We start from the raw sequence: 22,876 nt of genomic DNA on the forward strand, positions 1-22,876 counted from the left end.
TATTTTTTATATAATTGTATGTTTTTGGGTTAAAGATGTTGTCACGAGCCATTAAGAATATATCCATAAGAATTATGGATCAAATTTTCATCTTGAGTTGCATCAATTAACATAACTACCTTAAGATATTTGTGATTTGTGTATAAATGAGTATATAGTCCTTTGATAAATCTATATTACCTTTATATTAAATATATTTGAGATTACTCTCTTGAATATGACAAAGCTCAAGGTGAAATGGAATTTTCGAATTTTTTACTTTTTTTGTGAGTTGGCCTTTTTTTAATCTGAAGTTTGAATATAAGTTCTTTCTTCTTAAAATAATTTTTATCACATTGTTTGATATATTAATATTAGATCTAAAAACTAAGATGACTTCATAAAAGAATACAAACAAACCCAATCAATAATTTATACTATTTTAAAATAAAAACTTTTCAATATATATAGAGAGATAGAGATGAAATAAATAAATGAATTTGAAGGATGTAAATCTTTTATGATTCTTTAAATTATCTACGTTTTAATTTATTTTTTATAATTTTCAAAGAATGAAAACAAAATTTAAGATCTTATTAAAGGATTCCAGTCTAATCCATTGAACAAAATTGGTAAGAACGATGATAAAAAGAACACAATTTATAACGATAAGAAGAAATGTCATCTAGTAAAATTCAAACCCTCAAAGCCTGCTAGAATGTACCTGCTCCCATGAACTTCCAATATTTCTGGTATTTACATGAAGTGCATTCCAACTGCATGAGTACCACGTTAAAATCTAAAATCCTGAAGAAAAGAGTGGTATGTCCGGCATTATCATTGTGTTAGGAATAAAGTAGAATAACAATGCACATTTCCAGTGAAAATGCCAATGCCATCCCTAACCCATCTCAATCTCAATATCACAGCATTATGTAGAGAGGGTCGATTGAAGGAGGCGTTTCGAATCCTTGTTGCTACACATAACCCGCATTTAGATTCTTGTACATATGTTGAACTGTTGCAGGCATGCGTTTTCAAGAAATCCCTTTCAGAGGGTAAGCAAATTCATTCCTACTTCTCTCAGAGAGGGTTTGCATTCACTGCAACCGCATTTTGTCAAAATAAGCTCATCAGCATGTATATTAAGTGTGGAAGTTTAGTAGATGCACGCCAAGTGTTTGACCAAATGACTGAACGAGATGCTTTCTCATGGAATATCTTAATCAGAGGTTACAGGAGAGATGGGTTTCCTCACGAGGCCTTAACGATGTTTCAGCAAATGCAACAAACAGGTATCCAACCCAATTTGTTCACCTTTTCCAGCGTACTTCCTGCCTGTGCCAAACTAAGAGCTATGGAACAGGGTGCGAAAATCCATCAGAGTATAATGGAAATGGGAATTTTGTCAGATGTACTAGCAAATGCTCTCGTAGACATGTATGGAAAATGTGGGAATATACGAATGGCACGTAAACTATTCGACAAAATGCCTCAAAGAAATTTGATCTCGTGGACTATAATGATAGCAGGATATGCACAAAACGGTGTTCTTGACGAGGCTTCGAAGCTTTTTAAAGAAATGCCTCAACAAGACGTGTTCTCATGGACTGCAATGATTACGGGATATACGCAAAATGGACTTGTAGAAAAGTCACTAGAAACTTTTAAGGAAATGCGATTAGCTGGTGTAAAGCCAGTCTCTGTAACATTTATCAGCGTCCTCCCAGCCTGTGCAAAACTGGGAGCCTTGCAACACGGTATAGACATCCATCAAAGCGTAATTGAAAATGGATTATTGTCAAATGTTGTCGTTGCAAGTGCCCTGGTAGACATGTATGCAAAATGCGGAAGCATAAAAATGGCACGTAAAGTGTTTGACAAAATTCCTCAAAGAAATTTGATCTCATGGACCGCCATGATCGCAGGATATGCACAAAATGGCTTTTGCGATGATGCTCTCGAACTCTTTGAATTAATGAAGCTCTCTGGAACAGACCCTGACGATATAAGCTTCGCTTGCGTTCTGATAGCATGCAGCCATGCAGGTTTGGTGAGTGAGGGTTGTAAATACTTCAATGGCATGAGTAGCTCGTATTGCATTACCCCTACAATGGATCATTATGTATGCATGGTTGACCTTCTTGCCCGTGCTGGCTGTCTTGAGGAATCTTTGAACTTCATTATCAAAATGCCATCCAAACCTGTGGTGGGTGTGTGGACATGTTTGCTCGCGGTCTGTAGAAGACATAAGAATACAAGATTGGGAGTATTTACAGCAAATGTTCTTTTTGAGCTGGATCCTGAAAATGCTGAGACTTATGTTCTTCTGTCAAACATCTATGCTGAAGTGGGAAGGCGGGATGAAGTTAAAATGGTAAGGAGAGTGATGGAAGATAGAAGAATTAAGAAGATACCCGGATGTAGCTGGATTGAAGGTCATAAAATGGTACATGTTTTTTGTATAGGAGACAGATCACACCCACAGACAGAGGAAATCTATACTACATTGGAGAAATTATCTTGGGAGATGAAGGCAGCTGGTTATTTTCCGGACTTAAGACATGTGCTGAATGATGTGGAGGAGGAGGAAAAAGAATTATTCCTCTGCCACCATAGTGAGAAGCTGGCAATTGCATTTGGATTGTTAAATACATCGGCCCGAACAACCATTAGAGTTGTCAAAAACCTTCGAGTTTGCGTTGACTGTCATACTGCAACCAAGTTGATCTCCAAGATTGTTCAAAGACAAATTGTTGTGAGAGATGCCAACCGATTCCATCATTTCACAAGAGGACAATGTTCTTGCGGAGATTATTGGTGATGCAAGTCAAACAATCTATAAACGAACAAGAAGCATAGTTTCAAGGCATGCAGTCATAAAGAAGGGACCGGATTTTATATTCAGTTTCTGAAAAAGAGTTTTATTCAAAGAATTTTGAAAATCTAGACCGAGCTGTCGACTTCACAGATTAAGATGTTTGCAATGCCTATTTATAGTGATAGGGAGTTCTTCGAAGACCTTATTTACTGTGCGATGGAGGTAGGTGTCATAACACTACATTGTTATTGGGGAAATATAGAAAAAGGCAAATGAAGACTTAAAAGGAAATTAAAAGATATTTGGCCAAAATAAAAATCTGGTAGAAGGGTTTACAATCAAGCTAATGCTTGAGATGATGAGGAAATCCTCTCTTAATGGTTCAACCATTACCATCACCCCCAGAATGCTAGGCTAAGAGGCCATGTCAACAGAGTTTTATTGTTGAATGACTTCCAATACATTTTTTGCATATACAGAATCAATGCAGCAAACAGGACAGCTGAAAAGACCGCTGCCATTGCAGCAATGCAGGATATAACAGCAACAAACAACATAGAATTCCATGAGTAATAGCTCCATATCAGAATTCAACATAAGGCAGCTCTGTTGCATGAAATCTCCAGACATGATTTTAATGCTGCTTCACATATTTTGTTTTTGGTAGACACTTTATATATTTATAAATCGAATCTTTTAATTAAAATATGTAAACGTATAATTTACAGGTTTAATGAGAAAGAAACGAATGAAAAAATGTTGGATGAGTTTGATATCTTGAGAGAGGAAAATGAAGTACCTTTCAATATTGTAGTAGGATATTTATCTCTTCTGTATTTATTGTGTACTTTTGTAAGATTTATGTGTACATTTGTGACACTTATCAGTTTTTAGGGTAGCTAACTTGCTTCGTAGTGTAACCAAGCTTCTCTTCCCAGCAATTAACACCAAAGTAGTTGGGATTGGAGTGGTAATGTGGTTAGGATTGGACTGGTTAATGTTACCTCTTGCAAAGGAACCTTCTTGTTTGTTTGAAATGGATTTAATAAGATATGAGGTTTAAAATCGTTTTTCATGTCGTTCTTTTAATTTTGAATTTTGAAGATGCAAGATATTCTAATAAATTGTTTTGTAGAATGATTATATTTGACATTGAAATGCTTACAAATAATATAAAATTAATTGGTAAACCAAAAACAAATGATTATAATCTATTTATTCTAAAACCAGGCCTATTTCAAATAGTATTCGTAATTGATTTGCTCATGTTGTAATAAAGTGTAGATGCTTAAATGATTATGTAAGAATTACATAGCACATTTTTTGAATTTCTTCATATTATTAATTTAAAAAAGAGGTGAATTAATAGGTTTTCAAATGGAAAGATGAACAATTGAGATCAATTTAAACATTTGATATTCTTGAAATATATAAATCTGTACAAGGTTTAAGTTATTTGATTTATTTCATTTAAGAATATATAGTAGTTAACTTTTAAGAATAAAAAGTGAAGGTCGTCAATCAATGAATCTAATCATATGAGCATGAACTTTTATTGTGTGTGTGAGAGGATAACTAATTAGTGTGTGGAATGTCATGAAATAGTATTGATTGATTAATTAATCAATCAATATAATGAGAAGAATGTTAGAGAAAATCAGCTAAGATATACTATACATAAAATTGATAATAAAATATCGTTTGGTGTGGTTTAGATTTCTCCATTTACTCTTCTTTGGAAGACTATTGTGACTAGATCTAGTGGATTTTCAAAAAAAAGAAAAAGACAATGGATATAGGAGGATGATGCCCAAGTGGGATGATGGTTTGAGAGAAACTCCTCAAGAAGACAGGTAGGGATGAAAGATACTTAGGAACAATCAAAATATTGCTACATCCCATTTGTCATAATCAGAGTCCTAAGAACTCACACACTAATGACTACTTTCTATAGGGCCATTGTTATGAACAATCAAATTATTGTTACATCCCATTTGTCATAATCAGAGTCCTGAGAACTCACACACTAATGACTACTTTCTATAGGGCCATTATCGATGAGTTTTGATCTATTAAGTGCATTATTTTCTATACCTTCTTATCAAAATTTATAATTTTTTCTTCCCCTGCATCTATATTTCTTGATTGTGTGAGAACATGTGGTGGTTATGAGTCCCCCCCTTCCATGCCCGCACGTCCCCCTTTCTTGTTTAGGGTTTATGGAATAGGGTGTAGGATACAAGGTTGAGGGCAAAGGATACAAGAGTAATGGTATAGAGTTTAGAATATGATACTTCTATCTCTTCCTTTGCTTCTCCCTTTGTTCTCTCTATATCATCTAGATCCTTCTCTTCCCTCGCACCCCCTCCTTGCCTTCCCTTATCTTCATTGTCTAGGTCATCACCTCTCACTCTCACCCTCTCTATCACCTCTAGATTTCTCCCTCTCTCCCTCCCTCTCCACCTTTCTACATATCCATCTTCTATCCTCCTCTATCTATCTCACACCTCATTAGGATTTCACTAAAACCTAAGACACTATTATTAATATTATTCATAATAATGATTTGGACGCTATAAATTGATATTAATCAAACTTTCTTATTAATATTAAAAACATAACATAATATTTACAATAAAGAAACATATTCACTTGAAATTTACAATAAATTAAACAAGTCATTTTCTCTTACAATATCCATTATCTCATTTGCCGCAATACTTAGATATCATAATAATCACCACCACCACCCACCACCTATCATATTTTCCATCCTCTATCGGCCACCCTTAAACATCACACACTAAGGAAGAAATTAAGATTGAAAAAATAAGTGAATTTTGACTATTTAACACTTTAAGCATAGGAATCAAGCCTTAAGTGTGTGATGTTTAAGTGGTCCAGTCACCCAAATCATCATAATCAAATTTCTACTCAAGTCTCCCATATTCTTCTTTATATCGATCTCTTCTCTGTACTTAATATAACTCTCATCAAAATCAGAGGGGTTACCACACTCAAAAAGGGAGCAAATCTTTTGCAAAACAGTTGTCAATGCATTATTGAGCAAATAATTGTTTCGACATGTAAATGGATTTTGCTTTCTTTGCCAGTCTTTGCTCCATTTAAGTACCAGAATACCAGTTCTGTGTTTTATAATTTGCTGTCATCCAGGATTCATATTTTGTGAATCTTTGATCATTAACCACACACATAAACATCAAAGATTTAAATTTGTTATCAAAACAGAAATTTATAGGTCTTAGGTTCTGAAGCATAATCCTGGTTCCATTACAAATGTAACTCCCCATTACAAAAGATGACGTACTGAATGAATCATGGGTTTTGCGAAATGTGTGGATCGTCTCCTCCACTTGTGCCTTGCTGTAAGGATAGATTCCGCCATTTATTTCATGGAAAGCATCTGCTGTAGGCAATGCATCGCAAAATACATCTGCATGATAAAGTGGCATGTCCGATCTCCCCACCAAGAAATGTAAGTTCTGACGGTAATCTCTAAAATTACAATGCTCATTAAATTATTTTCGACATTATATTTGGAAAATAAAGAATAAAACATTTAGAAACACATCCAAAAAATTATAGAAATTGCAACACAGACTAAATTTATAATGGACAACTAATGAGAAAACTACACTTATTTGCTTTTGATACCTGCAATCCTTTGATGCAACTTATTGTAGGACTATCTGCAATAATCATCTCCGTCAAGCCTTTCAATACCCCTTATATTCTACAGCTTCAGACATGCAGTAATGATAATGCTCTCCAAGTTTCCTAAACATTCAAGGCCTTGTATGTTCTGCAGTCTTGCACGCTGCCCGATAAAGATTCTCTTCAGCTCCTCCAATTCTTTAAAACAAATTTCATCATGCAGCTGTGAGCACTCCTCAATCCAGATTCATTTCAATTGTTGAATTGCTTTTATACTCTTCAGCTCTGGACGATAAGCAATCCAGATCCTTTTCAGTCCCTTCAATCTTTCAAAAGCTGATATGTCCTGCAGGGTTCTACAGCAGCTAATGTTTGGGAATTCTCTCATATTCTAACATTGTTTTATGCAAAATATTTCAAGTTGTAGCAGACCAGTTGCCATTACTTTTCTCAACTCTCGATAATTGAACAGCACTAGACATTCCAGTGTGGTTAACCCTGTTAAATTCACTTCAATCAACTCCTGCATAGAACAAAGCTAAAGGGACTTAAGGGTCGGACAGATCTGTCCACGAAGGGAGACCTAGTTTTCAATGCAGCACACAGAGTTATAGTTCAAGTCTTCTCATACAAAATCGTTCATCAGTTGTCTCTCCCCTGTTGCTTAAAGCAAATTCACCTTCTACCCTAAAGCGTTTCAACTCTAAGTTTTGCAGATTGGTAAGTTCTCTTAGAGATTTCAGAAAGTAGTTCCATTCAATATTCAACTTTTTGCTTTGAGGTCCAAATTTTAAGTACAAACTCTCTGAATGTTTAAACATTCCAAACGAACTCACAGATCCGTTTAAATCTCTGACAACCATATCTCTGGTGGAGTTTGTCATACAGTAATAACCCTCAAGGGAGCAGTGCAGCTCTTTCAACTTGCATGGAACCTGGAATTCATAATCACTTTGTTCAAACTGTTGTTTTTGAATGATGAAAAGTCCTACAAGAACAAGCTATTTGCTGATGCTAAACAAGAACTTGGAATTTGTTCTCTGATCAAGAAAAATTATATACCTGGCCATCCCTTTGCAACAATCTTGCAGGTGATACTCCTTGAAGTCTTAAAGTGTGCAAATCTTGTAGAGGAATCCATTCAGGAATACACTAATAATAGCTATAAGAGGTATCTGTCATCCATAGGCTATGTGCACAGTGGCAGAGAATATGTCATTTTTTATGGCAGAAGGAAAATAATCTCCTAGTTCAGTCTCTGGAGCATCTAAATATGCCCGGATCCCAGCTTCCTGGAGAGAGTCATAGAGCTGTCGAGCAAGATTTGTTTTGGTGTCTGGACCGCGATGATTGATGAATACGTCAAACTGTTTTGCAGTCGAGAGATTTGACCTTATTGTTCTTCAGCGGTTCAAGTGCCAAAAATGGATTGCATTTTTGTTCTCCTCTGCCAGATGTTGAAGTGGAAGCCCTTGACAGAAAATTGATGTTCTGCTGAAAAAGCAAACAAAATAAACCAAAGAATGGAAATGACACGCGGGAGGGAGTGGATATGCTACAGAGATGCAAGTGGGTAGTCATTGCAAATGTCAATATCAATGAAAAAAATTATTTTGCAATAACTATGAAACTCCGCCTCCCATTACTCCCATGAAATAAAAATACAGAAGCGTTAATTTTAGAACTTCTATTTAATCACATTTGATAGGGTCAATAGGATTCTTTTTAATAGAGATCTTGAGATTAATAGTGACGTATATGGAAAGGAAAGATTATTTTTCAAAATACTTCACCATCTTAGCTGTTAGCCTACAATATACCATTGTTGCATACAAGATTCCTCCACGTTTATTTTATTTACTTGGCTTGCTTGATGCACTTGATATGCCCAACTTTACACGTTTGATTTTATTATAAACAGTGATCAGAATCAAAAGTCAACTATATAATATTACATTGAGGTGATCAAACTTCAGCTGGGGTAGGTCAATGACAAATTCACCTGGTAGTCTAGAACTTGATTCCAAACTTCTTTCACTGAAATTAACATTTAGCCCTCCTCTTCTCAAGTCCACTCCTATAATTCAATGTAATATATCTTTAGATTAGAAGTTCCAATTTATTTCTAGAATTTAGTAATCAAGTCAAAAATAAATTAATTTCAACTAAAATGTTGTGAGCACTGACCAGACAACAGATCTGACATAAGCACAACATAGTACAAAAGATTGAAGAACTGTGAAGATATGCTCTCCCCATCATCTTCAAGCATTATATTGATTGTGAGTCACCTTATCACATTTTCTCTTGGCCAAACTTTCCATTTCCTTTCAAGCATTCCTTCCCTTCCAGTCTTTCCCATTCTCCTCCAACTAATCTTAGACAATCATGTTTCCTGGGAACAGTTCAATGTCTCATGGTATCATCAAACAGGGCTAATGAATAACTGATCAATATGTATAGGTAGTGATGGATAATACCAGTGGTCTGATTTTACCCCATCAAAAGTAAAGTCTAGGTCTCGAAGAAAACAATACCTTTTTGAAACTAAAATTAAGCCTGGTTCTGTCTTTTATCACTCTTGTTCTGGCATAGTAGACATTGTTATGATCCATGCCTACCTTTAAATACCGTTTTGCATGTCATCACCAATAATCCCCGCAAGAACATTGTCCTTGTTTGAAATGATGGAACCGACTGGCATATCTCACAACAATTTGCTTTCCAGTAATCATGGAGATAAACTTAGTTGCAGTGTGGCAATCAACACATACTTGGAGATTTTTGATTCCTGGGAACAGTTCAATGTCTCATGGTATCGTCATATGGGGCTAATGAATAACTGATCAATATGTATAGGTAGTGATGGACAATACCATTGGTCTGATTTTACCACGTCAACAGTAAAATTGTCTAGGTCTCCAAGAAAACAAAATACCTTTTTGAAACTAAAATTAAACCTGGTGCTGTCTTTTATCACTCTAGTTCTGGCATGGCAGACATTGTTATGATCCCTTTAAATACTGCTTGCATGTCATCACCAATAATCCCCGCAAGAACATTGTCCTTGTTTGAAATGATGGAACCGACCGGCATCTCTCACGACAATTTGCCTCCCAGTAATCATGGAGATAAACTTAGTTGCAGTGTGGCAATCAACACATACTCTAAGGTTTTTGACAACTCTAATAGTTGTTCCAGGAGTAATGTTTAACAATCCAAATGCAATTGCCAACTTCTCACTATGATGACAGAGGAAAACTTCTTTTTCCTCTTCCTCCACATCATTTAGTACACGTCTTGAGTCTGGAAAATACCCTGCTTCCTTCATCTCCCAATTCAATTTCGCCAACTTAGCATAGATTTCATGTGTCCATGGATGTGATCTATCCCCTACAGAAAAAACATGGACTGTGTTATGGTCTTCAATCCAACTACATCCAGGTATCTTTTTTATTGCTCTATCTTTCATCAATCTCCTTACTGTTTGAACCTCACTCCTCCTGCCCACTTCTGCATAGATGTTTGACAGAAGAACATAAGTTGAAGCTTTCTTAGGATCCAGATCAAGAAGAAGAGATGCTGTAAATACTCCTAACTGTATATTCTTATGTGTTCTACAGGCACCAAGAAAAGAAGTCCACACAACCAGGTCAGGTTTAACTTGCATTTTGATGATAAATTTCATAGTTTCCTCAAGATAGCCAGCACGGCCAAGAAGGTCAACCATGCACACATAATGGTCAATTGAAGGCGTAATGCAATAAGAGTCACCCATGCTATTGAAGTATTTACATCCTTCGTCCACTAAACCTGCATGGCTGCATGCAAATAAAAGACATGCAATGCTTACATGATCAGGGCAGATTCCAGAATGTTTCATTTGTTTAAAGAGATTGATGGCATTTTTGCATAAGCCATTTTGTGCATATCCTGCAATCATAGCATTCCAGGAGATCAAATTTCTCTCGGGCATTTTGTCAAACAGTTTTTGAGCCATGTGTACGTTTCCACATTTTGCATACATGTCTACCAGGGCACTTGCAACTACAACGTCTGACAAAAATCTGCATTCAATTATTCGCTGATGGATCTCCTTGCCCTGTCTGAAAGCTCCCAATTTAGCAAAGGCTGGGAGGACGCTGACAAAGGTTGTGGAGTCTGGTTTTACACCTGCCAACTGCATTTGCTTAAAAATTTCCAAGGCTTTCTCAACAAACCCATTCTGTGCATGTCCAGCAATCATTGCATTCCATGAGACTACGTTTTTATGAGGCATTTTGTCAAACAGTCCAGATGCTGTGTGCATGCTTCCGCATTTTGCATACATGTCTACCAGAGCGCTTGCGACTACAACATCCGACAAAAATCCATTTTCAATTATGCTTTGATGGATGTCTATGCCCTGTTCTAAAGCTCCCATTTTGGCACAGGCTGGAAGTATGCTGGCAAAGGTTGTGGAAACAGGCTTTACACCTGCTAGTCGCATTTCCTTAAACATCTGCAAAGCCTTTTCAACAAATCCGTATTTTGCACATCCTGCAATCATTGCGTTCCATGAGACGACATCTCTTTGAGACATGGCTTTGAAAAGCCTTAAAGCCTCGTCAAGATCCCCATTTTGTGCATATCCCACAATCATAGCAGTACACGAGACAACATTTTTCTGATCCGTACTGTCGAACAGTTCACGTGCCTCGAGAATGCTTCCACACTTTGCATACATGTCCATCAGGGCGTTTGCAACTACTAAATCTGCCAAAAATCCGCATTCAATTATGCTTTGATGTATATCCATTCCCTGTTGCAAAGCTCCCATTTTGGCACACGCTGAGAGCACGTTAACAAAGGTTGTAGAGTCTGGCTTTACACCTGCCAATGGCATTTCGTTAAAAGTTTCCAAAGCTTTTTCGATACACCCATTTTGTGCATACCCTGCAATCATTGCATTCCACGAGACCACATTTCTTTGAGGTATTTTCTCAAACAGTTGGCTAGCAATCTTTATGCCTCCACATTTTGCATACATGTGGACCAGGGCACATGAAACTACTATATTTGACAAAAATCCACTTTCAATTATGTATTTATGTATTTTCATACCCTCTTCTAAATCTCCCATTTTGGCACAGGCTGGGAGGATGCTAGCAAAGGTTGTGGAGGCTAGCTTTTCACCTGCCAACTGCATTTGCTTAAACGTTTCCAAAGCATCTTCAGCAAATCCATTCTGTGCATATCCCGCGATCATCGCATTCCACGACACCACATCTCGTTTAGGCATTTGTTTAAAAAACCTTGAAGCCTCGTCAAGGACTCCATTTTGTGCATATCCCGTAACCATTACAGTCCACAAAACCACATTTTTATGAGGCATTTTGTCAAACAGTACACGTGCTTTAAGCAGGCTTCCGCATTTTGCATACATGTCCACCAGCGCACTTGCAATTACATCTGACGAAATTCCTCTTTCAATTATGCTTTGATGGATATGCATACCCTGTTTCAAATCTCTTATTTTGGCACAGGCTGTGAGTATGCTGGCAAAGGTCATCTGATTGGGTGTGGTGCCCCTCCATTGCATTTGGTGAAACAATTTCAATGCCTCGGGCGAAAACCCATGTCTTCTGTAAGCTACAATGATGGTATTCCATGAGCAGACATCTGGTTCAGATAATTGGTCAAACAGTTGACGAGCCTCAACTAAACTTCCGTATTTGACGTACATGTTCAGAAGCTTGTTTTGAATAAATTTAGCTGTGGCAGATGCGTATTTCCTACTAGTGATGTGGAATTGGATTTGCCTACCCTCCACAATATTGGAAATGCGCATTTTTATCCAATTTACTTGTTACAGGATAACAGTGACGCCCTGTCACTGTTTCTGTTCCCCAAATTGATTTTAAGGTCATTTATAATTTCTGCAGATGTGAATGGTGGATGAAATGCAGCGAAAAAAAATCTCTTATACAAAATCACGCCAGTCGTAAGAATAAAGCGGCATTGAAGGAACGGCAAGCAGGGAAATATGAAGTCCACCAACAATAGGCAGCGGAAATGATAACCCCATTTTATATTGGTGTGTCTCTGTGTGCGTTATTCGCTAAAGATGGGAGTGTTTTATTGATGGGGGATCCCCAGTGCTCCGAGGCACATAAATTGAATTTTGATGTGCAATGGGTATATATGTAAATTAAGAATGCAAATAATAGAAAGACTCATAAATATAGATGTTTATCATGGTTCACCACAAATTGTGGCTACATCTACATTGAGAGCGGGGGAATTATATTGATGAAAAATAGAATGAGTTTACAATAGATGCCATTAGTATTTATAGATCACAAATGATTGGTTGAAGAGACACAATACAAGTGGAAGAAAAACACCCATGTGACTATTGGCCTTTACTATTCAACAATCTCCCACCTGAAGACAACAGATACACCAGCTAATCACCCATTCCTCTGTTGTACATGCTGACCTACTTCTTTTTAATAAGGCCAAGAGAAGTCCTGACACATTCGAACTTCTCCTTGGCAACAACCTTCACCAGCATGTCCATCGGATTGATCTTTGTATCAATTTTGGCAAACCTTTAGTTTCCCTTCTTCTACCACATAGCAAACATAGTGAGCATGATTGTCAATATGTTTGGAGCGTCACTGAGAGGAATGATTGTGAGCCATAAAAATTGCACTCTGACTATCATAAAATAAAACATAGTCATCTTGTTGCCAATGTGAATCATTGAACAAGCGTTGCAACCAAATCATTTCTCTAGCGCCTTCGGAAAGTGCCAAGTATTCAACTTCAGTAGAAGAAAGTGCCACATAGTGAACATAGTGAGCATGCTTGTCAATATGTTTGGAGAGTCGTTGAGAGGAATGATTGTGAGCCATAAAAATTGCACTTTGACTATCAGAAAATAAAACATAGTCATCTTGTTGCCAATGTAGACCGTTGAACAAGCGTTGCAACCAAATCATCTCTCTAACTCCTTCGGAAAGTGCCAAGTATTTGGCTTCAATAGAAGAAAGTACAACACAATGTTGCAGCTTTGAGGCCCAACTAATGGTAACCCTGGCAAATATGAAAGCATAACTGGTAGTAGACCTGCATTGTTCTCGATCTTTTGCAAGATTTGAATCGCTAAATCCTTACAGCTAAGCATAATTTCTACCAAAACACAATGCATAATCAAAAGTGCCCTTGAGATACCACAATATCCACTTTATTGCTTCCCAATGAGGCTTCCTAGGACTGCTCATGAATCTACTAACTACTTCCACCGCATGAGCAATATTGGGATGTGTAGAAACCATAGAACACATTATGCTACCAACCACTAATTTATAAGAATCATCATGAATGAAATCCTTCTTTTCTTGTGTTTTGGGACATAAATCAAAACTTAGACGGAAGTGAGGAGTGAGAGGAATAGGAACATGTTTAGCTTCAACCATACCAAACTGCTCTACAACTTTGTCAATGTATGATTTTTGTGACAAAGTAAGCACCTTTTTATGTCTATCTATAGTGATGGTCATTCCAAGAATCTTTTTGGCTACCCCTAAATCTTTCATGCCAAACTATGAAGCTAACTCTTTCTTTAGCTTGTTGACTATTTGAGGAGAAGTACCAACAACTAACATATCATCAACATAGAGTTTAAGAATAACAAACTCACCACTAGGAAGTCTTTTATAGTAGATGCAAAGATCTGATTCACACTAGGTGAAGTTGTGTTCAGCCATGAATCAATCAAATTTAATGTACCATTGCCTTGGAGCTTGCTTAAGCCCATACAAACTTTGCTTCAACCAACAATAGAGATGTTCTTTCCCCTTTTGAACAAAGCCTTCAAGCTATTCCATGTACAATTCCTCATTGATGTCGCCATGTAGAAAAGTCATCTAGACATCAAGTTGTTCGAGCTCAAGATCCCAAATGGTTACCAATCCCAAAACTGTCCGGATTGTAGTCATCCACGCAACTGGTGAGAAATTTTTTGCAAAGTCTAGCCCCTTTTTTTGAGCATACCCTTTGACAACTAGCCGAGCACGATACCTCTTTCTACCACTATCTTCCTCTTTCACCTTGTATACTCAACGATTTTTCAAAGCTTTATAGTTGGGTGGAAGCAGAACTAGATCCCAAGTCTTATTGGTTTTAAGAGAATTCATCTCTTCTTCCATTGCAATCATCCACTGATTTTTATCAGTACTTCTACAAGCGTCTTTGAAATTAACCAGTTCAATTTGATCAAAGATTAAAATCTCAGGCTTTGCCTCCTTAGAGTATAGTAACTCATAATCTGAATACTTGACAGACATCCTCCTTTGCCTTGTAGATTGCCTTAAGTCTGGAATGTGTTGCTCATTCTGAGAATTACTTCTTAGCAATTCATAATCAGTACCCTTTGAACATGTGTCTGTCCTCTGTTGAATTCAATGACCAGACATATCCATCGAATTACCCAAATTATTATTTATGCTGTGAGTGGGATGTAGATCATTTGGACTGTGTGCAGAAACAACTAGTCTCTCGTGCTCTGTCATAGTCTAATGGTGAAAACCAGAATTCCCCCTCCCTTTGATCTGTACACAAACCCTGCATAATATGGTGAGCAAGATCTGTAGGAGAATGGTCATCATTTTCTAAAACTGTAGGGGCTTGTGGAAACAAATTAAATTTTCTTCCAATATCATGATTTGTCACTAGTATGTTAGAGATAACCATGCAGGTAGAAGAAGTAACGTGTCGACCTTCATTAAACATCTGGCTATCGAGTGTGTTCGGCTCATAACCAAGAATGAGCCCTACATATCATTGTTGAAATTAATGAGATGGTGTTTGGAAGGCACAAAACAATGGTTGACAGTTGCTCTTTTGATCGTGAGCTTCTTATTTGCAAAATCTTCCCATGACCCCCAACAGACATCAAACCCACGTGGATTTATGACACCATGCTCCACATTTTGACTGTTGTTGGAATCAATCCTGTGATTGGTATCTAGTGGGGCACCACAATCAAAAGGCTGATTTAGATGTTCTTCCATATTGCTATGAACATGCTCCAATTGTGATGATGGCTGATGTCTTGTATGAAACAGAGGAACTATATTCTAATCTCTGGTTGGATTGGCTTGTGAAGTATCTTCAAATGATTCTTCAAGCTGCCAATGATTACAGTCCATACTAGTAGAAACAGAGGATGAAGATAGAGTAGGATTTGGAGCTAAAATAGAGGTAGGAGTAGAAACCATAGGCTGCCACTGTGGATTTAATGAAGAATTATTCTCATTAAATAAATACATAGCAATAAAGTCTTCAACAATTCTTTCATGTGGTGTTGATTGAAGAGCCTAAAACTTCCTCTCATTAAAGACCACATCTCTACTTTGCACAATCCTTTTTGCAATACGATCCCACAACCAAAATCCAAATTGATTTTCACCATAGCCCATTAAGATACATTGTTATGATTTTGAATCTATCTTTCTCCTTTTTTCTTTAGGAACATGAACAAATGCTTGGCACCTAAACACTCAAAGATGTGAGTAGGAAATTCTTCTACCCAACCATTCCTCTTCTAGAACTCCAAAGTCCAAATGAAATGAAGGACTTTAATTAATTAAGTACACTGTTGTATTGCAAGCCTCGACCCAAAATTCTTTTCCTAAACCGACATTAGATTGCATGCATCGAACTTTCTTGAGTATAGTTTGATTTAGTCTTTTCACTGCCCCATTTCCTTGAGGGGTGGATGGCACAACTTTCACCCATCGAATACCTTGATTTACACAAAAGTTATCAAACTCCAACGAATAGAATTCACCTCCGTTATTTGATTTTAAACATTTGATTTTGTGTCTGCTCTAATTTTCAACAAGAGCTTTTATTTTAAATTTTGAGAAAACTTCATACTTTCTAGACATCATATAGACCCAAACCTTTGTAGTACAATCATCAAGAAAAGAAACAAATAAATTTGTGCCTCCATGAGAGGTTACGTCTTTTGGACCGAAGACATCTGAGTGCACTAGCTCCAATGGTGTTGTCTTCTTGTCATGATCATTCTTCAAAAAGCTGACATGTTTTTGTTTCCCATGAAGACAATACTCACAAAATTCTAAATTTGCTGATTGGAGACCTAGAAGTTAATCTTGATTAAGCATAACCTCTTGCCCCTTTTTGCTCATGTGACCTAATCTTTGATGTCAAAGTGTGGCATTGCTGTCCACAATAGTCATCGCAACTCCCACCTCATCATTATTTTCTGCAACATACAGGTTGCCAACTTTATCCCCTTTGGCAATAATCATGGAACCCTTGGTAATTTTCCATGTTTCTGTGAGGAGTGTAAGAAAACCTTGAGCATATAACTAACTAATGGAAATCAAATTTCTTTTCAATTTGGGAACATGCCTAACATTCTGAAGCAATCATTGAGTGCTTCCTTCTATTGATAACAAAATAACAAGAGGCTGAGGAGAACTAGATGGCCTATGAGGTTGCTCAAGCCATGCAAGACCTAGAGAGAAAGAATGCGGACTAATCCATTGCCTGTTCTTTTGTCTTAATCTATTTTTTTGGCTTTTTGTCAAGGCTTTTGCCTTTTCCGTTTCTTGTTGTATATGTTCCTGGTCTTTTCTATGATCTTTGTTTTTCGGCTGGGCCTTGAGATTATTATTAGACTTTGAACTTGAACTCTTTTGGTTGGGCTTTTCACGCTTATTATCAACCTTGTTAATGTTTTAATTCTTGAGTTTCAGGGTCCCTGTAAAACCTATTTATCTAATCAAAAACAAAATATCACCCTTACCTACAATTTCACAAGCTTTGTTATCACCCAAATAAGCATTCCCAAATTTACCTTCCTTGTAGTTTGTGAAGGCTTCACTGCAAGAAGATGCATGAAATAAAGCCCCAAAGTCAATTACCCATGAATTTGAAGTTGTGTCACTTGTCGCAAGAACCAAAACACCATCACCATGATCATGAATGATGTTTTCTCCACTATCCAAAACCTTTTCTTGAGCCCTTTCAAATTTTTTGCAGTCCTTTTTAATGTGACCAACCTTTCCACAAAACCAACAACCGATTTGTCTACCCTGGGACTATGATCTTCTAACTGATTGTGACCTTCGATTGTTGTTATTTCTGTCTCTATGTTGAGTTCTTCCTCTATTTTCCATACTAGCCATCATTAGTGCATTGCCGAATGAAGACTCTTTATTAGTTTTCCTCATGTCTTCACTAAGCAACATAGAAGCCACCTCATCATAGACAAACTTGTTTTTGTCGGTAACAGAAGTACTAACCACTATTACTACACCATCCCAGATGTCCAGTAAGGAACATAATAAGATGACAACCTTATTTTTGTCATCTTGAGGCATACCAATGGAGTGAGTGTGACATAAAAGAGTATTTAACTCATTTATGTGATTCAAAATCATTTTTCCATCCTTCATCTTCAACTTGTAAAGCTTCTTCATGATAACGATTTTTTTTGCAGTAGATGTTGTTTGGTACATACTTTGAAGCTTGTCCCATACCTCCTTTTTTGTCTTTTCATTATTCACATTGAACAACACATTCTCAGACAGCGAGAGAAAAATCTCTATCATTGCTTTCTCATAAGTTTTATTCTAAGTCTCATCTGTCATGGTGGTAGGCTTCTTTGCTTTACCTTTGATTGCTATTGCAAGATCATGTTTGACCAGTAATGATTGCATCTGTACCTCCCACAAACTATAATTCTTCCCAAGAATTTATGCACTCTTGATTCCTCCATGACTTCAAAATTTGATCACCGAAATTGATTGTAGGTTTTGATATCAATTGTAAGTGTAAGAATTTGCCTAAGGGAAAAATTCACCCAGGAACTAAGAACTCAAACACAAGCACAACTGTAGACCAAAAAGAGAGAGAGTATGATCAATTAATCAGAGTATGTCCGAATACATTGCTCTGTTCAGAATGTGATGTTCAACACACTAGGAGTGCCTGTATATAAAGGCCTCTCAGGAAGCACCTAGAATGTCTCTAGAAACAACTAGGAGATAAGACAACTAAGCACCTTATCCAACATTCTAGATGAATGGATAAGAATGAAAAAATGTCATATGTGTGTAGAAGATTCCTGTGTTGTAGACAAGATATGCTTAAAAGAGGTGCGGACCCTTGTGATGTCATCAAGACAACTCACAAGAGTGCACAAACTCCTAAGTGTCTCACAAATAAAATAATGCAAATTAAATAAATAATGCATTAACCTAAGTAAACTTAAGTAAGTGTAATAAGTAAATACTTATTTACACCAACACCCCCCCTTAAGTGCAACTTAGGGGAATGCCCTTAAGTTCACAAAACTAGGATGAAATGCATAATGGGTCCCAGCTACTAGGCCATGTTAGGTACCCATGTATATAATGAAAATGCAGTCTCTCATAAAGCGGGGAAAGAGGGAAAACCTCATGAAAAAAACCCTACCCCAAAAAGAGAGATAAATATGGATGCATGGATGGACGGAGTAAGCAAGACCTGCCCATTATGACATACATCCATGTATATACAAGAAAGAATGAAGAAGGACAAAACCTCCTATGAGGAAAAATTCCCCCCCAAAAAGGAGAAGAAGGAGACAAGGTAGTCCCCCATCCTTAAAAGTAGTGTGTCGATCAGTGAGAAATGCTCCGACGTAGAAGTTGATCCATGACCTCTGTATGATGTTCCTCCCTTTAGAAGAAACAAAGGCAAGGGTACCTATGAGATATGTCCCCTTTATGGAGAAGGAATCTCTATGATGATCGATGTCTCTAAAGCCTATTCAAAAGTCCCTGTGTCGATACTGATCATGGCTTCCTCCAAAACTGTTGAAGAGAAGAGTAGATCGAACAAGGAAGGAGGTAGAACCTGTCTCAGGAAACCAATAGTCTTCTCAACTGATGAAGAGACCTCCTGTAGATGTTGTAAAGAAGAATCCACGATCACACCAATCTGGAAGGATTGATCATGTAGAGCATGGAGTTGAGGGTCAGAGTGGGCCCTTGCAACAACTGTAGAAGACTCCTCAACAAAGAGAAGCGAGAAATCATCATAAAAGTCTCCCATATCTACTGTCTGTGACTCCAAGAACAAAACTGACATGTCTAGCAAGAAATCATCACCTGGAAGACCATGAGTACCTTGCAGTGCTGAAGTACATGAATCTGTCACTACGGCAAAGGATGAAGTATCCACCTCAAAAAGAAGACGAATGTCATCAAGAATATCTCCCACATCTTCAATGTGAGACTCCACGAACAACTGTGCAATGTTTGAAAGGAAGTCTTCACATGAAGGTAGAGTAGGAAGACATAAAGTATCCTTCTGTACTGATTCAGAAGCATTTGTGGCTAAAATAGGATCAATAGGAGCAATAGGAGCTAGAGGTGTGATCTCATCAAAAGAGGAGTTAGCTACAACTGGAGGAAGAAGATCTTCTGGGAATGGAGGAATAGATGGATCTCCATAATGATCCCAAAGATATGTCCATAAAACATATGGATCAGATGACTTAATTTTGATTGTCTTTTTTAGAACTTTATACTCCATATAGCGATAAAGAGTAGGAATAAGGAGGTCAACTTGATCAATAGTATACTCAAGATTTGGCGCATATGGTAGTACATTGTGTTGAGAGAGATATCTAACCATAAGTTGACTCCATTCCTTATAGTTATCTGGTGTCAAGTAGATCAAATCTGACTCTTCCATGATGGACCAATCAAAGAAACCTCCAAAAAAATCAAAGAAGCCCCCTTGAAAAAGATGTTGTTGGCACTTGAAAGGTACTTGCCAATTTAGGGCCTATTTTTGAAAGTAGTATTTCTATCTAAAAAACCTATAATGTGATTGTAGATCTAGAAAGTAGACAAAAAAATATGCACTTAAAAAAAATACAGAACTTGATTTGAAGTCTAGATGAGCCCGTACCAAGCATTTTAAGTGGCAAATTTTGAGATTTTGGAGTTGTAAAAAAATTCAGAAACAAAGATCTCAAAACACCTGCACCAATGTGTAGATCACGAAATCCTACTCGAAAACAAAAAAAATTGCTAGCAAAAAGGAGTTCGTATGAGGAAGATATCGTTGTTTGAAAATCATTGTTGTTGTTGTTATTTTTTCTGAATCACCGCCACACCTTCAAAAACCAAATGGCTCTAGATTTTGCCTCAAATGTCTGATTTGGATGAAACAAAATTTGATCTGGGGGTTTTTGGACCTTCTGAATGTGATGCAAATATCAGATTTGCACCAACGAGCTTAAATATTCACCTACAAAAAATCTCTCCTATGGCCCTATGGCCAAAAAAATTTCAAAAAATAATGAAAATCGAAAAAATAGCAGAGATGCAGATGAAAAAAAGTAGATCTGAGAATTAAATGTACAGATCTGAAATGATCATACCAATTCTGCAAATCAATCCTTTGAGTGCCGATTTGCAAAAAGAATTTGCCTCACAATTGACTTTGGCCTAGGGTAGGCAACTTTGTAGCCAATTTTCATCGGTTCAGCATTCCAGATGCAATGGCGAGGTTAGATCTAGCTCTAGACGCTCCCACATTCTGCAGTACTCTAGATTTAGGCTGAGGTGATGAAGCAAGCGCGGTCTCGAACGACTATGTGATGAGAAAGTCTCCAAGTTGCTCTGATACCATGTAGGAATTTGCCTAAGGGAAAAATTCACCCAGGAACTAAGAACTCAAACACAAGCACAACTGTAGACCAAAAAGAGAGAGAGTATGATCAATTAATCAGAGTATGTCTGAATACATTGCTCTGTTCAGACTGTGATGTTCAACACACTAGTAGTGCCTGTATATAATGGCCTCTTAGGAAGCACCTAGAATGTCTCTAGAAATAACTGGGAGATAGCACAACTAAGCACCTTATCCAACATTCTAGATGAATGGATAAGAATGACAAAGTGTCATATGTGTGTAGAAGATTCTTGTGTTGTAGACAACATGTGCTTAAAAGAGGTGCAAACCCCTGTGATGTCATCAAGACAACTCATAAGAGTGCACAAACTCCTAAGTGTCTCACAAATAAAATAATGCAAATAAAATAAATAATGCATTAACCTAAGTAAACTTAAGTAAGCGTAATAAGTAAATACTTATTTACACCAACAGTAAGTTAATTCAGAATGCAAATAAAAATATAGAACAACAAGACACATAAATACATATGTTTATTGTAGTTCACCACAAATTGTGGCTACGTCCACACTGAGAGAAGAGGAATTATATTGATGAAAAATAGAATGATTTTACAATAGATACCATCAGCATTTATAGATCACAAATGATCAGCTAAAGAGACACAATACAAGTGGAGGTAAAACACTCATGTGACTGTTGGCCTTCAATATTCAACAATATATTGAAGTAAGAAAGGGGTTCTAAGTAGGGGCTAGGGTTCTATTTTTGAGGAGTGGGATGAGAATTTTTTTTTAGGGTCAATGGTTTATTTGGAATCTTTGTTATGAAATAGTAGTTCCTCTTTTTTAGCCCTCTCAACATGAGTAGTGAAAATGGGGTGGCACAAGCTTAGAAGAAATTAGAAGAAATTTGTTTCATATGTCAATAATTAATTTGTTTAAAAATAAATCTAGTGCCATAATTTTTAAATTTTAAGTTCCAGCTTATGTGGCTTCATGACCCAGACCTCTTTGGTTGTGTTGCTGAATGGTGGCAAGTTGGTAGGCCGGCTTTTGGTACAACAATGTATGTTTTTGCTAAGCTTCTCGAGTATGTTAAGTACTAGCTCAAATGGTGGAGTCGACAATGCTTCAAAAACATTTACCAGGCAAAACATGAAGCTCAAGTGGAGTTGAATGGTATTACCAGATTGATTAGGGAGGAGGGAGTGTCTAAGTATTTGTTGCGGGAAGAAGCCAGAGCTTTAAAAGCATTGGAAGAATGGGAGCTGAGAGAGGAAATCTTTTAGAAACAGAAAGCTCAGATTGAGTGGCTTCAAGAGGGGGACAAGGACACTACCTTCTTTTTCAATTCGGTGAAAGCCACACAACATGGTAATGCTATCTCATCTTTGGTGACTGATAGGGGGGAGGTTATTTCCTCTACTCAGGGTATCGCTAATGAAGCGTTGCAATATTTTGCTTCTTTATTTAGAGAGGATGCACAGGGAGACTCTATTGCAGAGGCCCATGTCCTTTCCTGTATTCCTTCTTTGGTTTCTTTGGAAATGAAACAACATCTTATGAGTGTCATAACTTTGGAGGAGTTAGAAAAAATTGTTTTCTAGATGAAAAAAGGTAAGGCTCCTGGTCCAGACGGTTTCCCAATTGAGTTCTTCTAGGAATTTTGGGACATTATCAAGTTTGA

At 37.1% G+C, this 22,876-nt stretch overlaps 2 pseudogenes across 6 annotated transcripts; one reads left to right on the forward strand and one right to left on the reverse strand.

Annotated features, from left to right (window-relative positions):
• The first annotated feature begins 621 nt into the window (after nt 1-621).
• LOC149541557 (pentatricopeptide repeat-containing protein At2g22070 pseudogene) lies at nt 622-3,567 on the forward strand (annotated as a pseudogene). The gene has a single exon (XR_016355144.1). The product of XR_016355144.1 is annotated as a pentatricopeptide repeat-containing protein At2g22070 pseudogene (transcript).
• Nucleotides 3,568-6,014: 2,447 nt separating this feature from the next.
• LOC149541558 (pentatricopeptide repeat-containing protein At1g08070, chloroplastic pseudogene) lies at nt 6,015-12,684 on the reverse strand (annotated as a pseudogene). 5 transcript variants are annotated; one of them, XR_016355342.1, is made up of 5 exons: nt 9,013-12,684; nt 8,663-8,870; nt 7,538-8,552; nt 6,476-7,410; nt 6,015-6,316 (listed from the first exon to the last, which is right to left on the reverse strand). The product of XR_016355342.1 is annotated as a pentatricopeptide repeat-containing protein At1g08070, chloroplastic pseudogene, transcript variant X2 (transcript). The 5 variants fall into 5 exon arrangements; XR_016355343.1 differs by having other exon boundaries at nt 7,538-7,966; nt 8,478-8,552; nt 8,663-12,684; XR_016355344.1 differs by having other exon boundaries at nt 7,538-7,969; nt 8,478-8,552; nt 8,663-12,684.
• Between the last annotated feature and the right edge of the window lie 10,192 nt (nt 12,685-22,876).

Source organism: Cupressus sempervirens, chromosome 8 (genome assembly GCF_028749045.1).
Source record: "Cupressus sempervirens isolate cs-2001-9-10 chromosome 8, ASM2874904v1, whole genome shotgun sequence".
In the NCBI taxonomy this organism is placed as follows: Eukaryota; Viridiplantae; Streptophyta; class Pinopsida; order Cupressales; family Cupressaceae; genus Cupressus; species Cupressus sempervirens.